Here is a 15,385-nt window from a genome sequence, read left to right as displayed (position 1 = left end):
CAGAGACAGCTGCTGCCCAAACCGCAGACGCGCTCAGGGCAGTTCAGATGGCAATTTAGATCAGACGAGAGCCAGGGGACGTCTCCCACCGGTCTCCACTGGCCGTCCTATAGCGCGTCCACCAGGACTGTGCCAGCTCCAGTTTCAGACCTCGCGAGTCACAGATTCAGATTCAGAACAGACACAGACAGACAAACGGAGATGAGCCAGCTCACCTATCAGTAGATCGATCCTAGCAGATCCGTTGACCAGGGGTCTGGTGGGCTTGGGGAATCCCGGACGGGCCCCCAGATGTTGTGCCCAGACCGTTTGTTCCCCAAAGAAGACCACCAGAGTCCAGAGTCAAAGCCAAGTGGCAAGGATCTTTACTACAAGTTCGAACCTGGTCCCTCCATTCCACAGCATACAAGAGGGCCCCGAACAACGCGAGTGTTTGCTTTTTATAGCCCGAAAGTTACAGGGGAACAAAGGAATTCTTTTGGTTCCCGCGCTTTCAGTAAAACTTTGAACGGCTGTCTCCTTATCGGAGACTTTCCAGGTGGTGTTTGTACTGGGCTCAGGAAGTTTGAGAGATATATGGCGATATGTGGTGGGATGGGAGGATGGGATGTGTTTGTACTGGGCTCAGGAAGTTTGAGAGAAACATGGCGATATGTGGTGGGATGGGAGGATGGGATGTGTTTGTACTGGGCTTGTTTGTTTTGAGCCCGGGGCTGAGGAATGTGCCTGATTTCTTTTCAGTAACTATATCCATCTTGACTCTGAAGGTTGACAGCTGCCACATAGCCCTGGGACCTGTGAGATCCAGTTATTCCCAACGCGTTTAAATTTTCTATTGAGTGACTGTGGCTCTCAGTATAAGCTTCCGCCTACAGAGAAAGTTATTCAAGGATGCTGGGCTCCCCTCACAAATCAGTTTCTTAAAGTATTGCTGAAAGGTGAGTAGATTTCAAATGACAAACGCACTCTGGAGTTCCATTTGTTCTAAGCCTTTGAGTCTCTCCTTCTGTGTTAGGCCAAGGGAGATCAGGCACATCCAACTAGCTAAATAAGAGCCATCTTTTGATTCATGGTTTAGCCAACCAACCAAACTGTTAGGGCCGTTTCTAATTTCCCATGCTGCAAAACTAAAAGCAGTATCTTTTTTAATGTGTCCGTATCAATAAATCTGGGTGATCCAACTTTATGTTTCCTCCACTATTATCCCAACTCTTAATATCCTTTCCCACACATGTTCTCCAGATTACTGCTTGTATAAATTATAAACTCAAATTGTTTTCTTGAACTGTCGTGGACCTCCCATGGGCCAAACTTTGTATATCATTTTTTAAGGGCCTTGTGAGATTTGAGTCTACTTAAATGGCCTTTTGAGATTTGAGTCTACTTACAGGTCTAGAAGCAAAAAGGAGTGGTGGGTGTGGGGCCTTAGGAGAATCAGCATTACATTCCTCAGCAACTGCCTCAGGGGAGTCCATTACCTTTCCCTCAGGCAATGCTGGCGTAATCCCTTCAGACAGAGGTGGAACCACCTATACCAGTGTGGGTGAAGAGGTTACTGCCAAGAGGGTGTCAGTAGGGGTCAGGTCTGCCGGCAAAGAAACCATCAGAATTTCAGAGCTCAATGTCTCCAGCCTCAACATGGTCTCTCCAAATGTTCCCAACCCAATCTACAGGGTTCCATTCTTTTCTGAACAGTGCTGTAAATTTACAGTAGATACCTTGCTAGGCTGAAAGTTCAACTTTCATAGTAATTCAGCCAACTCATGGTGAGGATTTGTGTTTGCCTTTTAGCATTTTCAGCCCTGTGACTATAGGAGATATAATTCTAACTCAGAGCACTGTAAGATGCTCTAAGGATTTTTATGTGAAGCCGAATTCTGAAATTTGAATCTCTTAGCTTATCTTTTTTTATCAATCACTTTACTCATCAACGCTTGAAGCAGAGTCCTTGATTTTCCACCGATGTTTAAAGATGTGTCGTCAGAGTCACCAAGTTCCTTGTCTTTTATTCATGGTTGATTAGGAGTGTGAAAGGTAGATGTTTGTATATCTCTTAAGCAGTTTATGATATGGACTAGCAATGTTCTCTGGACTATTAGAAATGGATTCTTTAGCATTTTTAGGTTTCATCAATTTAGAAATCTAATTTTAGAAACCCCAAAACCAATGAAAGAAACTCATTCCTAAAATTCTGGTTCTCTACAATCATTCATGGTTTAAAAAATAAAACCTGTTTTAACATTCTTCAGAGACACAAGACCTATAGGATACATATATAGACAGACAGATTGGGGGAGCATTAATTAGGTAAATTGGATCACATGCTTATGGAAGCCAAGACAGGTCTTCTGCAAGCTATAAACCATGGAGTACCAGTAGCATGGCTCATTCCAAGGCTGAAAGTCTCAGAATGAGGAAAGCTGACAGTGTAATTCTCAGTCTGAGGCCAAAGGCCTGAGAATGTGGAGGGATGCAGAGGTAAGTCCTGGAGTCCCAAGGAAGAGAATCTGTTGTTAAGATGTCCAAGGGCAGGAGGCAGAGAGTGTACCAGCTCTAGGAGAGAGGGAGACCAAAATCATTTTCACTATTTTTTCATTCTCTCAGGGCCCCCAGCCCACTGGATGGTGCCTACCAACATAGAGGGTGGATTGTTATAGAATTCAACTCAGGTCTGCTCACGCAGTGCAGTGAGACTGATATCTACACTGACATTTGCAGTAGGAGAAAAGGAGGTGTTTATCTGGACATTGTCAAACAAGGCAGATGAGGCAGCTGATGCTTAAGTTCCCACTTCCCCAGTGGCTTGCAGGTAAGGGTTTTTTTTAAAGCAAGGGTAAATTTCAGGAAAGCAGAAGTGACTGGCAAAATTATAAATCAGTACATGGAGGTTACACATGGTTTTGTCCTGAAAACTCATGATATTTTGAAGCAAGGGCTTACAGCCCATACATAGATTCAAAGATTTTCTGATTTGTAATTATTTAAAGAAAAGGTTTGTTTTAAAATTTGGGGTCAGCAGAAAGAAATGTTAGCTCTTTGGCTAATGGATTTGACTCTGTCTAGGCCCGTCAGGAAGAGATTTAGTACAAAGAATGGCAGTCAGAATTCAGTTTTCAGGCCCCCCTTATCTGAGGTGTACTTGTCAGCAGATGCATTTGATGGGTGTCTAGGTTTATGGAAAATGACTCAGGAATGTATGTTAAGATGTGATCTTAGAACAGAACAAACATCTGACTCTAACTTCCTTGGCTATTGTTTAGGCTACTATTACCTTCTTACTTATCAAGCTCCTCGTTTCCTTCTCAGTGCTCACTGGGTACCTGGGATTTGCCTTGAAGGGACTCAGGATTCTCCTTTATTTCCCTGCTTGGGGAAGCTACAGGCCCCTAACAAAGGGTCCCTGCTCCATCACAGGATCTACCCAGTCTGTCTACCGACTCACATTTCAGAGCTTTCTGGTGAAACCCTCATGACCCAGAAGTAATGCTTTGCCAGTGTTCTAGGTGTTCCTTAATACAGTTAGTTGACACCTAAAACTCAGTGTCACAATTGCGTTTTGGAGTGTTACCCAAGCAGATTTCTCATGACAAGTTCAAATTGCTGGGTTAATGTCAAGCAACCATGATTTCCATAGAGTCAAACTGTGACTGAGGTGGTTACTGCCTCTGTGCAGTATTCATCTGTGCAGTATTCATCTGTGCAGTTCCCATAGGGGACAGTGGGGTGAGATCAAGGTGGTCTTGAGCTGTCTAATATGCAGTAGTCACCTTGAGCAGGTTTTATAAGGGGCTGTGTTCGATGACCAGCTTGAGGAACGTGGAGGCGGCCACAAACTGGAAACTGTCATGGATTTCTTTTTTTTTTTTTTTTTTTTTTTGAGACGGAGTCTTGCTCTGTCACCCAGGCTGGAGTGCAGTGGCCAGATCTCAGCTCACTGCAAGCTCCGCCTCCCGGGTTCACGCCATTCTCCTGCCTCAGCCTCCCGAGTAGCTGGCACTACAGGCGCCCGCCACCTCGCCCGGCTAGGTTTTTGTATTTTTTTTAGTAGAGACGGGGTTTTACCGTGTTTGCCAGGATGGTCTTGATCTCCTGACCTCGTGATCCGCCTGTCTCGGCCTCCCAAAGTGCTGGGATTACAGGCTTGAGCCACCGCGCCCGGCCACTGTCATGGATTTCTAAACCCTATTTCTGGCATGAGAATGTCAAAACTATGTACAAAATGAATGCCCAGGCTATATAAAATTACAATTCACAACAACATTTAAAATAGGAATTCTAGTAGCCCAATAATAACTCTCTCTCTAATCCTGAGGCAGCAGGTAAATCGAGTTGTTCAACTAATTTGAAACTACAGTTAAACATGTTTTTGCAATAATAGACCAGAATACATATGAGCCAATGAAATTTTATACGGAGAAGGGGGCAGTCACAGTGAAAAAATAGTGTGTTCCATTTATTTTAAAAGGCATATTTTTTACATCTTTCAAATAGAGATGAATCATAATATTGTAAAAAGACTATCGGTTAGAAGACAGTCATAATGTGATCGACTTTGTGTGCACACACGTGAAATTGTTGTAAAAAACTTCAATTTTCACATTCTGGTGGTATCTTCAACATCACGACTCGTAGAGGGATGTTAGTAGATGAGAAACATAATCTAACAGAAACCTTATAGTTCTCTCACTACAAATACAGCATCAGCGAAGCTCCTAATTAGCAGAGATGATGCTAATGTAGGAAAAATCCATGGACAAGGTGAGTTGCACAGTGATTTAGAAGAGTTTTATCCAAATATGAGAAATTTTAGAAAACCTTCATTACCTATTTTGCTTTCACTTTCTATCTCATAGAAAAACCAGTGATCATAAGAGTGATATAACATAAATACACACATTTATTTAAGTTCAAAAGTGGAAAAAGTAAAGTAGAGGTTCCTCTTCAAAGATTTTCCTCCCCATCTAATTAGGCTTAAATAGTAACTTCTCTTAGAAGCAAAATTTATTCAAAGACCTATGCTAACATTCTTAAATATCTGCTAGCTGTAATAAAGAAATTAATGTACTTTATGTTCTTAGCTCCCACAATTTAGCCTAAATATTTGCCCTGGCATGTGTATACTGGTCCAAGCATTAGGTCATAGCCTGTTCCTCTTCCTTATTTGAAGGTGTTTTTACGTTTCTCAGCATTCCACAAGTGACTTCCTCCTTCCTTTGTTCTCCTCTGCCTTTGCCTCTTTTAAGAAGTTCTAAGTTGCTAGCCAGTCGGGACAAATACAGAATGTGAGGTCTCGTTCCAGCCAATGGAAACCGGACACAGCAGTAGGGTGGACGTATTAGTGTAAATGACCCTGTCTCTGTTTGGTGTACTCTCGTGGCAGAACTGCCAGTGAGTGTACCATTTCTGCAGAAAATATAAAAATGGCCTTGCTGAAGAAATTTAACTTATGTTCCAGTGCTAATTCTTTATGGCACCAGGGAATAGGCATTTCAAACAAAAAGTATTATTTTCAACATATATGAGATAAAATTTTTGTCATGTCATAGTTTTTCAATAGTTTTAGGCTTTTATTGTGATGCAAAATAATGATATATTTTACAGTTGATACATATGGTACTTCTTGCAATTACTTGAAAAAAACTGTCACTAGTAGCAAATACTAACTTAGTGTTTAGTGTAGACCTGTGTAAACCAAAAATGACTGATACAGATCTAATTCAATTCAGAGAATTATTTTGCCAAGTTTAAGGATAAAGAAACATAAACCACTGTAGGCTCTGTGGCCTGTGCTTTTTCCAAAGAGAGTTTTGCTGACTTCCATATTTATACGGGTGAGACCAGGCAGGAGCAGATGGAGGATAAAGAAAGTGGGGGAAAGACAGTGAGGCAAGTGTTACATTCTTACAAGGCCTTGATTAGCACTCACTGCATCTAGATGTTGCATGTGTAAAGAGGAGTGGGGAAAAAGTTGATTGTACATTTGTCTTGTGTGTGGGAGATCTACATTTTACATAAGATAAGCAAACTTGTGAAATTACAGCTGTCTCTTTGGGAACAAAAAGAAGGTAGTATTAGCATGACTCAGTTCCCAACCTTTCCTTTGGCATAGTGAGTTTGGGGTATCAAAATTTTATTTTCCTTGTTCTTCGAAATATTTCAGAGAAAGCATTTTAGAAGAAAATGATTGTTTGGTTATATTTTTCCCCTAATCTTTCAACAATAGGATGGTTTTTCGTAGAAGGTAAGGACTCACATTTTTAAGGAGACTCATTCTAGAAGGTTGTGAAGAAATAAGGGAAATAAGAAATAAAGGGAAAAAAGAAGAAGAAAGAGACACAGCTGGATTATAGCAACAAAGTAGAAAGCAATCCTTGAAAACCAATAGACTATATTGCAGAGCAGTCCATATATAACTAGACAGTCATGAAAATGTTTTATGTAAATAAATAAGATGCTGTTATTTCTCCAAAGTTTAAGTTTTCTAGTTTCGGTCTGCAGGGCTTTACAAAAAGCACAGTTTTAACTTCTACTAATTCCAAGTCAGAAAAAAATGGGAAAGAAAAAATCATAAAACATAGAAAATGTTAGGTTGGAGACTTGTAACCAGTAAAAGAATTTAGGATCCAGTCTAGCTAAATTGTAGACAAATAATAAAACTAGAAGGCAATGAGCAAGGCTGGAATCCAATAAAAGATGTACTATAGTTTCATTTGAAATACATTTTTCTCTCTACAGTTTTCCATTTTTACTAAAGCAAAATCATAGTAAGACCAATTTATTTCCAACGTAAGTTTTAGTTTTATTGTATTTGGCCTGATTATTTTCATAAAGTGCTACAAGAATAATTTTTTTTTCCGTATAGGCTCTTCTAAGTTGGCATTGATGGAACTTTTTTTTAAACAAAGTGTCTAAGATTTGACTTTTCAAAAAGCCCCTCAAGCTCAAACAAGGATTTATTGTGCCTGCAAATAACCGTATGAACTGGGTGAATTCCTCTCCTCTTGAGGTCACAAGATTACTTGGAGTTCCTAGGCCTGTCAGAAAGTGACATGCTTTTCTTACCACAGGTCAGAAAATCTGTAAAGAAACCGCATAGAGAAGGTACAAGGTCAGTCTCTCCAAGGGAATTTTATTGATTCTATTATTCAACCTAAATTTCTCAAAGCAATCTGCTCATAGATGAAAATGTGCTATTCCAGCCAAAGCCTTGGCAAGGTAGCCAGTGTCTCCAATTGTGTCCTGTTACCAAAAAAAAAAAAAAAAAAAAAATTATTACTGATCATATGCAAATAACTTACATTACCATAAATTAAGAATATTCAGAAATAGTTTTCAAATTCTGGGAAAGTCAGGTAAGAGAAAGAAGTATACTTCAAATTTTTCTCTAAAGAGTATACAATATTTAATTGTTAAAAACTAAATAGCTAAGAAAAAAGTTTTCTTTACTCTGAAAAACAAAACAAAAATAGTCGTCAATGTTTCAAATGAAAAAATCCTAAAAAATTGTTTCAGTCCTCTGTTACTTCAGTGCCACATAATTAACTTGCTCTACTTTATATGAGCTTAGCAGTCCTCATGAACACATCAGCCTGTTAATTAGAATCCTGGGAATTTTGTTGTTTTTATTGTTGTTGTTTTCATTAGTACAATGGCACAATCTCGAAAGTTATCAGAAACCTAAATTCAAGAAAACCTATCAGAGTCATTTTCATGAACTCCCCTAAAGAAGCAAGTTTTGTGCCACTGGTTTTTTATAAACCACTTATTGAGAATAATCAAAGTAAAACAATAATTGTGAATGAAAGATTCTTAGGACAGTCATAGCTACAGGTACAGTTGACAAGAAATTTGGTTAATTCTGTGTCATACAACAATTTAACATAATAATCATAGTTATTACTGACAACATACAGTAAGCCATGTCAGAATTACTGGCATTCATATGATTTTGGAGCACATGCTAATATTTAGGTAAATAGAACTCAAAGAAAGTTAAATATTCATCCATGTTTCCTGTATGATTTTAACATATTAAATATGGCTATTGAGTCCCTATTGGACTTCAGGTGACGTAATATTCAAAAAGCTAATTAGGTCACTAAGGCTGAATTAGAATTTGATTTGGAAAGTTTGTCCAATATCAAAGGTTTGAAACACTTGATATTATAAAATAGAATCACCAATCACGATGAAATAAATTACTCATTAAGCCAAAAATTATATTTTAAGTATTTCTAAAAAGTAAAAACCTTTATTCTTTGATATAGAGAAAGAAGATTCAGTTTCTCAAATAATAAGGTCTAATATCAGGCTGAATGCACTGGCTTGTGCCTGTAATTCCATTGCTTTGGGAGGCCAACACGGGAAGACCATTTGAGCCCAGAAGTTCAAGGTGAGCCTGGGCAATATAGTGAGACCTCGTCTCTACAAAAAAGAAATTTCTAAATTATCTGGTTGTATTGGTGTGTGCCTGTAGTCCTAGCTACTACAGAGGGTTGAGGAAAGATCACTTGAACTCATGATGTGGAGGTTGCAGTGCGCCAAGATCACACCACTGCACTCCAGCCTGGGTGACAGAGTGAGACCCTGTCTCAAAAAAACAAAAATACCCTGAAAAAAATGAAAAACCAGTAAGAGCTAATAAATATAGTATGAGACCAACTGAACCTTACTCCCCTCTTCTTGTTTTGCAATTTGCCCAAAAGGCAAACAGAAATCTTTCACTCTCTCTTAATATTAAACAAAATCCTGGTTCAAAAAAGAAAACCAACTTTACCTTTGCTTGGTGTGGTATTAATACTAAAGCAATTTTAGTAAAATTTTATAAATGAATTCATCAAATATCAGTCAGTTTAATCATAAGGTAAGATTTAAGAAATGCTTGTTAACATTTTACTATTTTCTACTGAGGAGCAGATAAGTTCTCTGAGAAAATCATGTCCAGATTCTGCGCTTGCGTAAGTGTGCTTTTTAATGTTCAATTTATAGAAAGACTAAATAATACCCTTTAAATTTCAGCCCACTTGGTCACACACAGTATTTCTTTTGTAAGATCAATCTGCTACAAATCTACAATGCAGTCAACCTTTCAGTTTTGTCATATCATTTGACCTTAGAACAACAACAAAAAAATTATTTCTGAGCTTCCTTTACCTTTTTTTTGAGATGAAGTCTCACTCTCTCACCTGAGCTGGAATGCAGTGACACAGTCATAGCTTACTATAGCTTCAAATTCCTAGGCTCAAGCAGTCCTCCCATCTTTTAGAGTCTTGAGTAGCTGGGACAACAGGCACACACTACTGTGCCTGGCTAATTTTTTTTTTTTTTGTAGATATAGTGTCTCACTTTGTTGCCCAGCCTGGTCACAAACTGGTGGCTTCATGTAGTCCTCCCATTTTGGCCTCCAAAAGTGCTGGGATTACAGGAATGAACCACCACACCAAGCCCCAAGTTTCTGTATCCATTTAGCTTTATCTATCAATTTTAAGACAATTTGAAAACCTCTACAGTAGACAAAATTTCCCTTTGTAAGGAAAACACATTTCTCATACCTTTCTGTAGCAATTTTTTTCCTAAAAACACACCTCACTTTTATTATACACTTTGGATGCATCTAGTAGATTTCATTATATATGTTAATTATAATGTTAATTACCTCTCAGTAACTTTTATTTTTAGTGAAAAAATCTAGGAAGTAAGAAATTTTACTTATGTATTAGGTGCAGAACCAGGAACAAAAGACAGAGCTGCCAATAATGTCTGACCCTTCCCACTGTAGTCAGAGGGCACATTTGGGCTGAGGAGAACACTATATGTCCCCTGACCTTACTATGGCTGTAAGAAAGACAAGTCAATTATTTAAAATATCACAGAGCACTTCAGACCAAATATCTAAATTAAATTCTGAAGACATTTCTATTTTATTTTACCAATTATTTTATTTTAGGTTCAGGGGTACATTTGCAGGTTTGTAATACGGGTAACTTTTGTGTCACAGAGGTTTGGTGTGCAATTTTGGAACATACACTAACACATTTATATACATTGAACCCAAAGAAAGTTAAATATCTGACCATGCACTTTAATCAAGGGTAGCCTTATGAATTTTAAGCAATGCTAAGAGATTTTAATGTACAGAGCCAGAATTCTCAAGGATAGTCATGACGCTTTTGTCAGTCATTTGTAAAATTTGATATTCTAATCAATTATTAAGAATATGAGATCTCTAAAATCTTTTTTATGTATCTCCAATCAAAACTTTGTGGAGGAGACAGTGATTTTTACCAAAACAGGAAGAAAAAGTGATTGCACAATTTACATAAGTTGAGATCTTTGAACATAAGAATTTATAACCGACTAACAAGAAACCTAGACTTAAAGCTACCAAATCCAATTAAAAATCCCCAAGCCAGCTCCTCACTTGCAGATGCTGGTCCAAGTTGAAGACTGCTCTCTGCCTCCTCAGAAGCAGCAAACTCCTAGAAAGGGAGTTCTACAAGAGAACATACCTCGGACCTCAAACAAAAAGTTTGGGAGATCGGGGATCTCTGTAGAAGGAGGCTCCCAGACCTCAGCAAATCATCCAGTCAGTCAGAACAATACAAAGCTTCCAGCTGGCTGTACCGGGGCCCTGCTCCGAGAGTTGCTGCAGGCCAAAGGGCCAGACTCTGCACAGAACTCACTGTGGTTTCCACAATGTAAACCAAAAAGTGACTGAGGCGGGTCTCAGTAAATTGAGAGCTAGATCTTGCCAACTTTGAGGATGTGCGTGGGAAAAAGAAACACAAGTTACAGCAGGATCTGTGGTCTGTGCTTTTTCCTAAGAGAGTTTTGATGACTTCAGCATTTAAAGAGGAAAAAGTGAGCAGTAAGGGAAGGAGGGAAAAAGAAGAAAAGAGGGGTAGGCCCTGAGGCAAGTGTTTGCATTCTTGTGAGGCTTTGATTAGCACTCACTGAAACCACATTTTACATATGAAAATGGAGTGGGGGATAAAGTTGATTGTGCATTCATCTCATGTTTGCTACATTTTGCATAAGATAAAGTAACCATGTATAATTACAGCTATCTATTTGGGGAAAAAAGGAAGTCAGTTTTAGTGTGACAGGGTTCCCAAGCCTAACTTTCCCATTGGGCATAGTGATTTAGTGTCCTGAGATTTTATTTTCCTTTCAAACCTGCTATTAGTGTACACATTTCGTGTGTGAGTGCATTAACTTGTCACAGCATCTCAGGAGGTAGACACTACTGTGAGCTTCTGAAAGTTCTAGCTCTGAATCTGAGCTAAAGCCCTACAGGAAGAGACTTAGAACAACCTTGAGCTTGACCTAGTGTCCCTACTCACGTCAACTGTGGTAGAATAGCATTTCTCTCTTAGAGTAAACACTTCCTATGTGCAAAGAATTCCTCACCTACCCTATTGTAATGAAATTATTTTCCTATATTAAATTCTAAATACTCCATTGAATTCTTTTTTCTCTGGAGGTCTATAATCCTCCTGAAATTGATTTCATGCATGAGTTTAAAAGTTAAATTTTATTTCTCCAGATGGATATTCAGTATCCTGAAATATTTATTGAAAATTCTCTTTTTCCACTAATTTTTCTTTTGGATTATTTGTTTATATAGGCATCTATCAGATTTTCAACTCTTTTTTATTTTTATTGATTGTTCTTTATTTTATTTTATTATTGTTATTATTTTTTTTTTTTGAGACGGAGTCTCGCTTTATTGCCCAGGCTGGAGTGCAATGTTGCGATCTCAATTCACTGCAGCCTCTGCTTCCTGGGTTCAAGCAATTCTCCTGCCTCAGCCTCCTGAGTGGAAGGGATTACAGGCACATGTCACCACACTCAGCTAATTTTTTTTATTTTTAGTAGAGATGGGATTTCACCATGTTGGTCAGGCTGGTCTCAAACTCCTGACCTCATGATCCATCCACCTTGACCTCCCAAAGTGCTGGGATTACAGGCGTGAGCCACCATGCCTGGGCTGTTGATTCTTCTTTCTGTGTTCAAAGATTACATTTTCTTATTTTTTGGAGCGTTCATTTCACACTAGAAATTTCCCTCCAGAGACTGTTCTCTTCATCACTGTGCTACCGAAGACAGGGAAGGATAAAACCATGCATGTCTTACACTTACGTTAATATTCCCAGCTGTAGTTCAAAATAACAACAGGTCATAGAACCTGTGGAGACAAAATGACCCATTTTGGATGCTAATCCACCATGTTACTTCTGATTTACCCAGGTTCCATGAATGCCTTCTGATCTCTCATTTATTTGCTGTCCTTAGTGTAAAATCATGTCAACAAAAATTATAGGCTATGATGCATGTAGCCTCCTTGTCCATTCTGGAGGGTTGCTTTTAATTGCCTTGCTAAGGCATGTATACCCCTTCCCTGTGGAGTATTAACCCAGGGTCTGGAGAGTAACAGTGTGAACAACTACCTACCTGCAGCCATCCAAAGTTATGCTCCTGTGTGTACGTTGCATCCATAAATTAACTAGTACTGACAAAATGGATTTTCTGCCTCCTTTAATTTTTCAGATCCTTTGGCATTTGAGAGTTGCTTCGTGTATACGGCCCTGTAATGGAGCAAATGGCCAGCCAGGAAACCAAAATATGGACAAGGGGACAGAAGCATCTGTGGAGGAAGTTTTACGAGTGGCCCTCCTCATCCTTGTGGGTGGTGTTGCCCATATGCTATGTGTCTGTGGACCACTTTTGAGGGTGCCTCAAAAGTGACAGAGGGTCTAGAAAGCTTGTTAGTAAAATGCTACTAAAAAGTATGACTCACTGTGGTGAGAAAGATTGCCAAGCGGTGACAGCAGTGAGTTTGCTGCTGTTATTTTCTATGTGAGTGGTCACGAAAGCACAAGTAGCAGCTGAGGCAAGTGTAGGGAAGCTGGGAAAAGAATCACAGTGAGAAAGGGATGTGAGAACTTCCATGTCTGTGCTAATGTCTGGGTTTTTTTGGATAAACTTGAAACTCAGGAGGCACAGTTGGAAATCGTACCTTGCCACTTTGTGTTGCTGGGAGAGAGAAAACTGGGCCCGCTGAATGTGTGGACTGTCCTTGCCAAGCCAGGCTGGGATGCAAATACCTGCAATTCTTGGGAACCAACCAGTGAGTCAGATGATGACATAGAGGTTAACACAGAGGAGGAAGATCATTATCCTCCCCATTTGAGAGTGAAACTCTTCATGCAGTGGAAAGCCTGATTCCAACACACACAGGCCTGGGCAGGATTACTGGAGACAGCAAAAACTTTTAAACAGCTGCCAAGAGAAAGCTTTATGTACATGAATGGTGCAGCTATGGGACACCAGTGGGGATGATATCTCACTAGAAGGGAATGAACCTGAAAAATCAATACAGAAGTACCCCCGGAAGTGAAATAATCCCCTTATGGAACAAGATATGGGGAAAGCCATTTCAGATTTCCTAGAAACTCAAAAGGGAAGAGATTAGTTCTGACTGATTGCTAAAGGAAAATGGAAAAAGGGAGAGACAAAGTTTGCTGGACCGAAAAAAGGAGTTTAAAAAGTTGCAATTAGGGTTGCTAGGAAACAAATGTGATATGATCTGATTTCACTGGGATTGACAAAGAATACAGATGGGCAACCCAATGGCATATTAGTGGGGTTTGGAAAGACTTGACTCCTGAACATTAGTTTAGACCCCTTCCTAGTACCCGCCCCCTCCCACCTCTACCAGAAGAGGGAGAAAGACAAGAAGAAACCCTCGGTAAAAGGATCCCAATCTCTGCAATTCAGGGGTGGACATCTTTCCAGCCTGAAGATCATAGGTAGGGTCAAGACTGCTTCTGTGTAAGAGCAATAGGGGGAGACCAGAGGTCGTATTTGGAACTCACTATTGATTGGAGTCTAAAACGGCACTAAGAGAACCTCAACTTTAGTGGGAGCAGGTGAGGAATGTGTCTTAATTGATGGAAATCCAGAGAGAGACCCTAGTAAGTAGGAAGCTATAGATAGTTGTGAAGGGTTAAAAATCTGAGTGAAACAAACTCCTCTCCTCCTTAGTTTTGTCTAGAGTTCCCCCGTTGCTTACTCTCCTGTCTTTATCTCAACTATTTCAGAAAACATCTTGAGTAAGGATGTCTTCTTAGGATGCACTTTACAAACATCTGTGGGGGAATTTCACCTATGACAAAGGCTATATTAAGAGGGGAGGCAAAATGGGAAAGTGGACCTCCCTCCCCCACCGTGTATTGTTAATGTGAGACAATATCATCTTCTGGTAGAACACAAGAAATCACAGCCACTGTGGAGAAACTGGCCAAAGTTAATACTAGCCGGCCAGCCCAGAGTCCTTTCAACCATCCTATATGACCAGTAATAAAATCTGATGGCACTTCCAACAGTAGACGAGTGGACACTACCAATCTTTCCAAGATACATGCTGCTGTGTGTAATATAACCCAAGTGACTGAGCAATTAATACAAAACAGACACTTATGCTGTGTTAGATTTAGCTAATGCCTTCTTTAGCATCCCTTTTACCCTGACTTGCAGGCATTATATTGATGATATTCTAACTTCTGAGGACTGACTTGTCATTGCTGCAGCAACACTGAGATGCACTGGCACCCTTCTTCAATCCAGAGGATGGGCCATCAACTCACAAAAGTGCAAGGCCTGGGAGCAGCTGCAAAGTTCCTATGGATCACTTGGCGAGGTAAGACACACCTTACTTCAGGCTTGGTCATTGAGAAAATATAACAATTTTGCATACCTAAAACAGTTAAACAGTTGCAAAGCTTCCTAGGTCTTTGGGGATACTGGTGGGCTTTCATCCCATATTTATTTCAATGTTTGCATCCCCTATACTGACTATTAAATAAGCAATCTCAAATGGGCACAGTAGCTCACACCTGTAATCCCAGCACTTTGGGAGACCGTGGCGGGCATCACTTGAGGCCAAGAGTTTGAGACCAGTGTGGCCAACATGATGAAACCTCTTCTCTACTAAAAGTATAAAAAATTAGCCAGGCATGGTCATGCGTACCTGTAATCCCAGTTACTTGTGTGGCTGAGGCATGAGAGTTGCTTGAACCTGGGAGGTGGAGGATTTAATGAGCTGAGGTCATGCCACTGCACTCCAACCAGAGCGACAGAGCCAGAGACTGTATCTCAAAAAAAAAAAAAAAAAAAAAAGAGGGGATCTAGGATAAAGAACAAGTGGTAGTATTTGAGAAGGGCTAAAATATTGATGGCTCAGGCACAAGCTCTAGTTTCCCCCCTCTGGGATACCAGTGTCTTTAGATGTGACTGTAAGTCCTGAAGGGACAGGACAGGTCCTATGGCATGTGCGGCAGGGGAAAACAGTTCTTCTAAGATTCTGGTCACTGCTGTGGAAGTG

The 15,385-nt window shown here is 39.8% G+C and overlaps 1 long non-coding RNA gene across 16 annotated transcripts in view; it reads left to right on the top strand.

Annotated features, from left to right (window-relative positions):
- LOC119623586 (uncharacterized) overlaps positions 1–15,385 on the top strand; it is a 406,106-nt gene that overhangs the window by 63,617 nt on the left and 327,104 nt on the right. For 13 of the 16 annotated variants that reach the window (XR_012091421.1, XR_012091423.1, XR_012091417.1 and 10 more), the window contains 3 exons: positions 768–938; positions 12,550–13,931; positions 14,592–14,701. This is a non-coding gene — a long non-coding RNA (uncharacterized lncRNA). Of the gene's footprint in view, positions 1–767; positions 939–2,604; positions 2,810–12,549; positions 13,932–14,591; positions 14,702–15,385 lie in introns of all 16 variants that reach the window. The other 3 variants (XR_012091415.1, XR_012091419.1, XR_012091418.1) reach the window with 3 other exon arrangements.

The sequence above is a fragment of the Chlorocebus sabaeus genome, chromosome 26 (genome assembly GCF_047675955.1).
Source record: "Chlorocebus sabaeus isolate Y175 chromosome 26, mChlSab1.0.hap1, whole genome shotgun sequence".
NCBI classification, from domain to species: domain Eukaryota; kingdom Metazoa; phylum Chordata; class Mammalia; order Primates; family Cercopithecidae; genus Chlorocebus; species Chlorocebus sabaeus.
Note: the sequence above shows the minus strand (reverse complement) of the source record. Positions and strands in the feature narration are given on the sequence as shown.